The sequence below is a fragment of the Crocodylus porosus genome, unplaced genomic scaffold (assembly GCF_001723895.1).
Source record: "Crocodylus porosus isolate Cpor-Errol unplaced genomic scaffold, CroPor_comp1, whole genome shotgun sequence".
In the NCBI taxonomy this organism is placed as follows: domain Eukaryota; kingdom Metazoa; phylum Chordata; order Crocodylia; family Crocodylidae; genus Crocodylus; species Crocodylus porosus.
Genome location: NW_017728943.1, coordinates 24,468,131 through 24,475,371, shown reverse-complemented (window position 1 = coordinate 24,475,371; position 7,241 = coordinate 24,468,131). Strand labels below are relative to the sequence as shown.

At 47.5% G+C, this 7,241-nt stretch overlaps 1 protein-coding gene across 6 annotated transcripts in view; it reads left to right on the top strand.

The window, feature by feature from the left end:
* Positions 1-707: 707 nt before the first annotated feature.
* NINL (ninein like) overlaps positions 708-7,241 on the top strand; it is a 57,297-nt gene continuing 50,763 nt past the window's right edge. For all 6 annotated transcript variants that reach the window (XM_019549031.1, XM_019549027.1, XM_019549028.1 and 3 more), the window contains exons 1-2: positions 708-723; positions 791-808. The gene's annotated coding sequence lies outside the window, so the exon portion shown is untranslated. The remainder of the gene's footprint in view (positions 724-790; positions 809-7,241) is intronic.

Here is a 7,241-nt window from a genome sequence, read left to right as displayed (position 1 = left end):
AGGATGCTTTCCTGGAAGAGATCCCTCAGACAAATCCAAGTTATTGGGCTTCACGCAGGTGAAATCCTTTGTTGAATGGAATTCAGGTCATGTCTTTCACCTGAAGTGTGCTTCCAGGGATCTCACACACAGTTAGCCTGTTCTTGGGCCCCCTCTGGTCTCACAACCCCAGCAGCTCCCATTCCCACCTCTGCTTACAATCTATGGATTGCTGGGAATAAAGAACCATGGGGACAAAGCTAGAGAGGTAGGAGGAGGTAACCCCACGGCCTCATACCTTCCTGTAGGAACACTGTTTCCCTCCACTGCATGGCAGACCAGTGCCCCAACAGGGGATGAGATCAGGCTTACAATAGCCATGAAACTCCCCGTTGTCCGATGGCCTCCAGTCGATGGAGATCAGATGTAAGATTCAATAAAGACGCAGGAGAAAGAATGAAACAACACGTTAGCTGTGGGACAGCGGACACACCTGTTGTGTTTGCATCTCTCATTCGGCTGCACAAAGCCCTGGCTGGGATGATGTAGCTGGGCACGGTCCTGCTCGGAGCAGGGGGTGGGACTGATGACCTCCTGGGGGCCCTCCCAGCCCTAAGTTTCTACGATCCGTGCCCTGGCCGGGTCCTGGCTCGGCCGTGCCAGAGGCGCGGGCTGGGAAGACGAGGCGGTTCAGCGCCAGGCGGAGGGGAGGGGAGGGGAGGGGCGGCGCGGCGCGGCGCGGCGCGGGGGAGGAGCGGGGCGGCGCGGCGCACAAAGGCGCTCCCCTCATGGCCCGGCGATGTTAGAGGAACAGCGCGGCAGCGGGGAGGTGAGGTGAGGTGAGGTGGGGTGGGGGTGCTGCGCGGGGAGCAGGCAACACAGCGCCGGGGGCGGCTCCGCCACTCCGGGCTCGCGGTCGGGGGGCGTTCGGCCGCGCTCTGCCGCCCGCCTCAGGGAAGAGGCCTGGGTGGGTGCCCTCTGGAGGGAGGGCAGGCGCCCTCGGGGGTGGGGGCGCCGCCTTGCCTGGCTGTTGAGGCAGAAGAAGGTGAAGCTCCCGACTTGCTGGATGGGGGGGTCTTCCCTCCAGCTTTGCACCTGGGCAAGGAGCAGAGCCGCGTGCCTGGCGGCAGGAGCCCGGGGAGGGATGTTGGTGCTTGCTTTGTGGGTTTTCACTCAGCTGCAAGGGACGGCTTGGTTCCCTGGGTCTCGTCCCCGTTCCCATATGCGTTTCAGTCTCCAGCTCTTACCTTGTTGTTGTTTGTCCTTTGCATTTGAAGATGACCGTGGCCTTGTCACTTGGTTTGGTTTCTGTGAACGTGTGAATGGCCAATGGGCCAGTTTGTGCTTTGAGCTGTCTATATGGCGCACTCAACAAGAAACGCCGCTTTGGGTTGCTTGATCAACAGGGGGCATGCTGCCCTTGCGAGATTTGTGCTGTTTGCACACCTGCTCTGCCTTGGCCGTTCTTTTCCACTCCGGTATGGATGATGAGGCTTCATCAGGTAGAACGGTCGTGAGCGAGATCTTGTCAGGACTTCCGGTCAAGGCTGAAAGGTTTTTAAGGATGACTTAAAGGAGTCTTTTTATTCTGGCCTCCCTGAGAGCGCTTTCTAGATAGCTCTTGTATGTAAAATGGAAGGACATGATCCCTTGGAGGTCAGCCCTGTGCTTCTGTACGCACATGACAATCTAGTCACTCCAGCCCCACAGGCACCAGATCCTCAGGGCACATCAAATTAAACCAGCAGCTGGTCTTACAGCATCAGGAATGAAAGCAGCTTAAATGGTGTTTAGAGCATCAGTTGTGGTGTCTGGGAGCTGATGCCTCCTATCAGAAAGGTGTTCTTAGTATAGCTTGGGCTGGAACAATGTGACTGGTCTAGATTCTGCATCAGAGAGCTGAGGGACTGGCCCCAGTAAAAACCAGGAGCTGCGTTCAGTGGCAGTCAGTAGGTGGCTTGGTGGGAAAAATGTCTGCCACTTTTTTAATAGGTCACTTATTTAGTATAAATGGACATTGAAATTGTTTTGATATTGTCAATTTAATCTCTTTTTCCCCTGGTTTCCTCCTTAAATTTAAGATCGGATTTCTTTGTAAGCTCTATGAGTCATTTAACTTGCAGCAGGGTTGGAGTGTTGTTGTACTTTATGGCTGTCCTCCATTCCTTTAGTAACTGTTTTCATTCACTTGGAGTTAAACATGAGCTGTTGGGGAGGGGAGGGGGGTGCAGTTCCTGGTGCTCAGCTTAGCTTGTGTCTGATTCTTTCCCAGACCTGAAGATGAGTGCTTTGTGCCAAAATCTTGTCCAACCTCTCTTCCCAACCGTAAAGTTGGGCAATAAAAGATATCGCAAACAAAAAACAAACCCAAAAACCCTTGCCTCTGGTTCATTTCTATTGCTAAGGCACTAACTCCTTTGTTCTCACTTCCAGCTCAGTTGTAATAGTCACTGTCATAAGAAATTCCAGGACAAGGGGAGGGGTTTAGCTTGGGTAAATGTCCGGTATCTTGATACGAATGTGGCTTTATGATGATGTGTTACCAGCAATACTTGAGGATTGTATTTTTGTTTGTTTTACCAAGACTTGTTTGGTTTTTTTGTCAAATAGTTTACATGAAGAGCTAAATGTCAGTAGAACTTTTGACAAATTCAACTTTGGAAGGGCCACGAATTGGTTGATTGGAATAAATGTGTCAACCAAAGCTGACTTTTAGTTTCTTTGAATCAAGGGGACACCTGGCAGCATCTGATCCAGGGCATGTACTTGTGTGTGTGTGTGTGGTCTTTTTGCAGATAAATCGAGACAGCTGATCCAGAATGTCAAGGACCAAGCTGTCTCTGTCCTCAGGTTGGCTGCAGTGAGTAATCGCCTTTGAAAGCAGAGCCTTTCTATTCCCTGTCTATAAAGAAAGGAATTCAGTTACATGGAAACCTCAGAATTGTCTGAGAGTTTCCCTTGTTCCCACATCAAGACCTCCCTCTTTTTAGTAAGAGTTTGTGTTTTATTGAAGACTGGGGTCTGACACACTCTCTCCCTTTGGGCACCTTACCCTTCAAATAATCTGATGATTGTGGGATTACTCATAGCACTGCTTAGCTGACCAGAGCAATGAGCATCTGCGTAACATCAACAGCACTAGAAATTAACGTTCTGGGAATGGGCAGCCTTGCTGAGACAACACCAAAGCATTGCAAGGTCTTCATACCTTGTTGTAAATGCAGGGGGGGTCAAACTTATCTGGCCCCATGGGCCACAGGCTGACTCAACGCACTGGAGCCAGCACATAAGGCCAGGTCAACATGGGTACCTCATGCAATGAATGTCGCAGACCAGTCCTGTGTTGTATGCACAGGGTGCACATGCATGAACCTGGCATGGAGCATGAGGTAACCATGCTGGACCAGCCCAGCATGCTAGTTTTGGTGTCTGGGGTGGGGTCAGTCTGGAGACCCAATCCAGACTGGCCCTGGAGCCAGCGTGCAGGATTGGCCCAGTGGGGTGCTGCATGCCCAGTGTGTGCCCTGAACCGGCCCCTTGTGCTGTGCGTAGCACCCGTGATGCCAGGCTTGGTGTGCACTGCATGTGGTGTGCAGGGTTGGTCTGAGTCTCACAGGCCAGATCATATGGCTCCACAGGCCTGGTCCAACCCTTGAGCCATACCTGTGACACTCTTGGAAGGGTTGCATTGGAATATTCTACTCCTGATGTCTGCTTGTGTTTTCCTGTTGCATCTCATCTCTTTCTTAGAATTGCAAGTTCCTGGAGGTAGCAACAATGTCATATGTTTGTACTGTACAGTGGAGGCCGGTCCTGTTTAGATTGTACTTCATTATTTGAATGCAGCCAGTTGCCACAGAGAAACCAGCATATTAGTTTGCTTTTCCCCTTCCACCTACAGTGTTCTGGCTGGTTCCCTTGTGTCTGTACAACACCTGGCAGACTGAGGATGTCACCAGAGACTCCTGGTTCATAACAGCACGGTACAAGCTTTCCCACGCTGTCCTAACAATGTGCCACTGCCAAGTTTTGGAAAGGCACTTCCCCCTCGCCCCCCAGCCTGAGGGGTGGGAGCACAGAGACTGAGCATTTTGGTCCATTCAGTTCTTGGCTTCCCTGCAGTGCTTAACCATATTGGGCTGATGGCTTCTGCAGCGTTGGCACTTGTCCAACAGGACTTGGACTAAGACCACTGATCCATTTCGCTGCCAGCAGTCTGGAATGACTTTTGTCTTCTGATGCTGGAGAGGGTTAGGTGAGTGACATGGGTGAAAGACTCCAGAACCAATATCCTGAACTGCTAAATCAAGCTGTGTCAGTGAAATGGTAACTTGCAGTTTGTCACAAGTTGGGGTTATTTTTCTTCAGGGGCCTTTTCTTACTCTCTAATGAAGGTGAGTACTCCCTTTTCTACAGCACTTGCAAAGTGTAGCACACAATGTAGCTCTCCCTCCTGCTGTCACAGCCCCAGGCTTCTGTTTCCATTTGGGTTCAATGGCAATAAGAAGTGGAAGCCCTCAGATCATGTGCTAATAGGGTAGTTTCTTATTACTGTTGCATTAGGTTGAACTCAAATGTGTGTCACTATCCCCTTAATCATTGTAATCTATAACATAGCAGGCCACCTTGTGTGCCTGTGTCACTGATATCTTTGTATCCCTATGTATTGTCTGTTAATTGATTTAGAGACCCAGTGGTGATCTCTCCGTGAACTCTTAGTTTGGAGCTGAATGCTCTTAAGATAATGAGCTCTTGGATGCTAAATTAAATGTCTCTAACTTTGGCTGCCTGGTAACTTTAACAACAGACTCAATTAATTGTTAAATCATTTGCAGACAACCTAAAATAAAAGTGACCTCTTTGCATGAAGATAATACCTTGTACCTGTCACCTTAGATTCACAGAAAATTAGGGTTGGAAGGGACCTCAGAAAATCATCTAGTCCAACCCGCTGCTCAAAGGAAGATCCTCTCCAACTATATAATCCCGGGCAGGGCTTTGTATACCCAGGTCTTAAATACCTCTGAGGATGGAGATTCCACAACCTCTCTGGTTAGACTGTTCTGGTGCTTTACTACCCTCTTCATGAGAGGGTTTTTCCTTAAATCTAACTTAAACTTCCCTTGCTGCAACCTGACACTGTTACTACTTGTTCTGTCATCTGCCATCACTGAGAACAGTCTAGCCTCCATCCTCTTTGAAATCACCCTTCAGGTAATCGGCTTATCCGCTACTCCTGCCAGCTTGGTGTCATCTGTCTTTTTGCAATTTGCCCTTTTGCAATTGTCTGGGACCTCCCCTGATCACCAGGAGTTTTAAAAAATAATGGCCAGCAGGTCTGCAATAGTATCAGTCAACTCCCTCAGCACCCTCAGGTGTATCACGTCCAACCCCATGGACTTGTACACATCCAGCTTTTCTAAAGAGTCCCTAACCTGTTTGTTTGTTTTTTGTTATTGTTGACTGCTTGCCTCCCCAAACTGCTACCAGCTGCAGTAGTCTGGGACCTGACTTTGCCTGTGATTACGGGTAAAAAAAGGCATTGAGTTCATTAGCCTTTTTCATATCATCTGTTACTAGGTTGCCTCCCCACCACATTCAGTAACGGACCCACACTTTCCCTGACCTTCCTCTTGTTGATGATATACTTATAAAAACCCTTTTTGTTACCCTTCGCATCCCTTACTAGCTGCAACTCCAGTTACGCTTTGACCTTCCTGACTTCATCCCTGTATGACTGAACAATACTCTTATACTCGTCCCAAATTGCTTGTCCAAGTTACTTGTAAGCTTCCTTCTTTCACTTGCCATGCTTGCTTTTTCTTCCTGCACATTGGGGTGGCTTGTTCTGGCCCTCTCAGTAAGGTTTCCTTAAAATACAGCCAGCTCTCCTGGACTCCTTTCCCCCTCAGACTGGGCTCCCATGAGATCCTGCCCATCATTTCCCTGAGGGAGTCAGTTTGCTTTTATGAAGTCCAGGGTCTGTACTCTCCTTATTCATGTAGTATGTGTACTTTTGAGACCCTTCATATGCAATTCTCTTTGTTTATCACATACACTTTATTGGAGTGGTGAAAGATCTATTTTGCTAAGATTTTTACTGATTAGGTTTGACCTAGTTCTCAGTAGTGGAATTGACATTTTATGTAACAAATAAATGTGAGAGAATGTTATCTTTTTCACTGCAGCTTCCAGGATTGAAGCTCAAGCTGGGCCCTTGGAAGTTTTAAATCAAGACTTTTTTTTTCCTTTCTTTTTTCTTCCCCTTAAAGTGTTTTAAAGTAAAGCTCCAAAATCCATATTTAGGTATCCAAATGAGTACACTGATTGTTTTCAGAAGTCTTAAGCATTTGCCTGCTTCATGCTAGCTTTGGAGCAAGCTCTTTTATATGGAGAAAGCGCCTTCATTGAGAGCATGGGGTAACAGTCAGCAGGAGACCCCAAAACATCTACAATTAATGAATAACCACAGTCATGCAGATTTGTTACTAGCTGTTTATTGCTCTGAGCCACTGAGTGTCCCCCCTCCCCCCAAAGTATCTCTTATGTTGCTGTAGAACAAAAGCATGTAGAGCTGTGAGACTGGGGGCAGGGAGTCGTAGACTGTCTTGCAGTTTTGTTTTTACTTGAATTTTTTGTTGTTATTGTAGGGGTTGTTTTTTTTCTTTTTCTTTTTTTAATTTTACCAAAAATGCTCTCTCGGAAACTTCCAGAAAATGCATCCCACAAATAGTTGGTTTGTGGTTCAGATGCTTCTTTACTGGTGCTGAAAAGGCAATGGCTACAGCAGTATCCAGCCTTGTCATTTCTTGCTGTGATAGCAAGTCTTTTGACTGGAAAAAAAAATAGCTGACAGCATAAACAAGGGTCTGATTATTTTTCTTGTTCCTTGAGTGACTTCTGATGCCTAGCTTGAGACCCTTCTGAAAGGGCCTTTTTCCCTAGAGGGTGAGTAGCTTAGCATTTTGTCTCACAAAACTTCTGTATGATGTCAGAGTTTTGGATGCCTAAGATCACAAGTGACTCTGGGAAATTTGAGGCCCCGGTGCCCATTTGATCAAGCTTTATAATAGTGTCTGGTATTTGATTTTTGTTCTAGAGGAGTTCTCCTGTCTTAAAACAGTAGTTAGGACTATATTTGTAGGTGTGCTCCATGTGATTTTTTTGTGCTAGTATAGCTGTGTTGGTTAAGTGCAAGTCCCATGAATGATGCGTTTCCATTGGTATTAATATGTCTTCTACTGGAAATCCACTAAACCTTC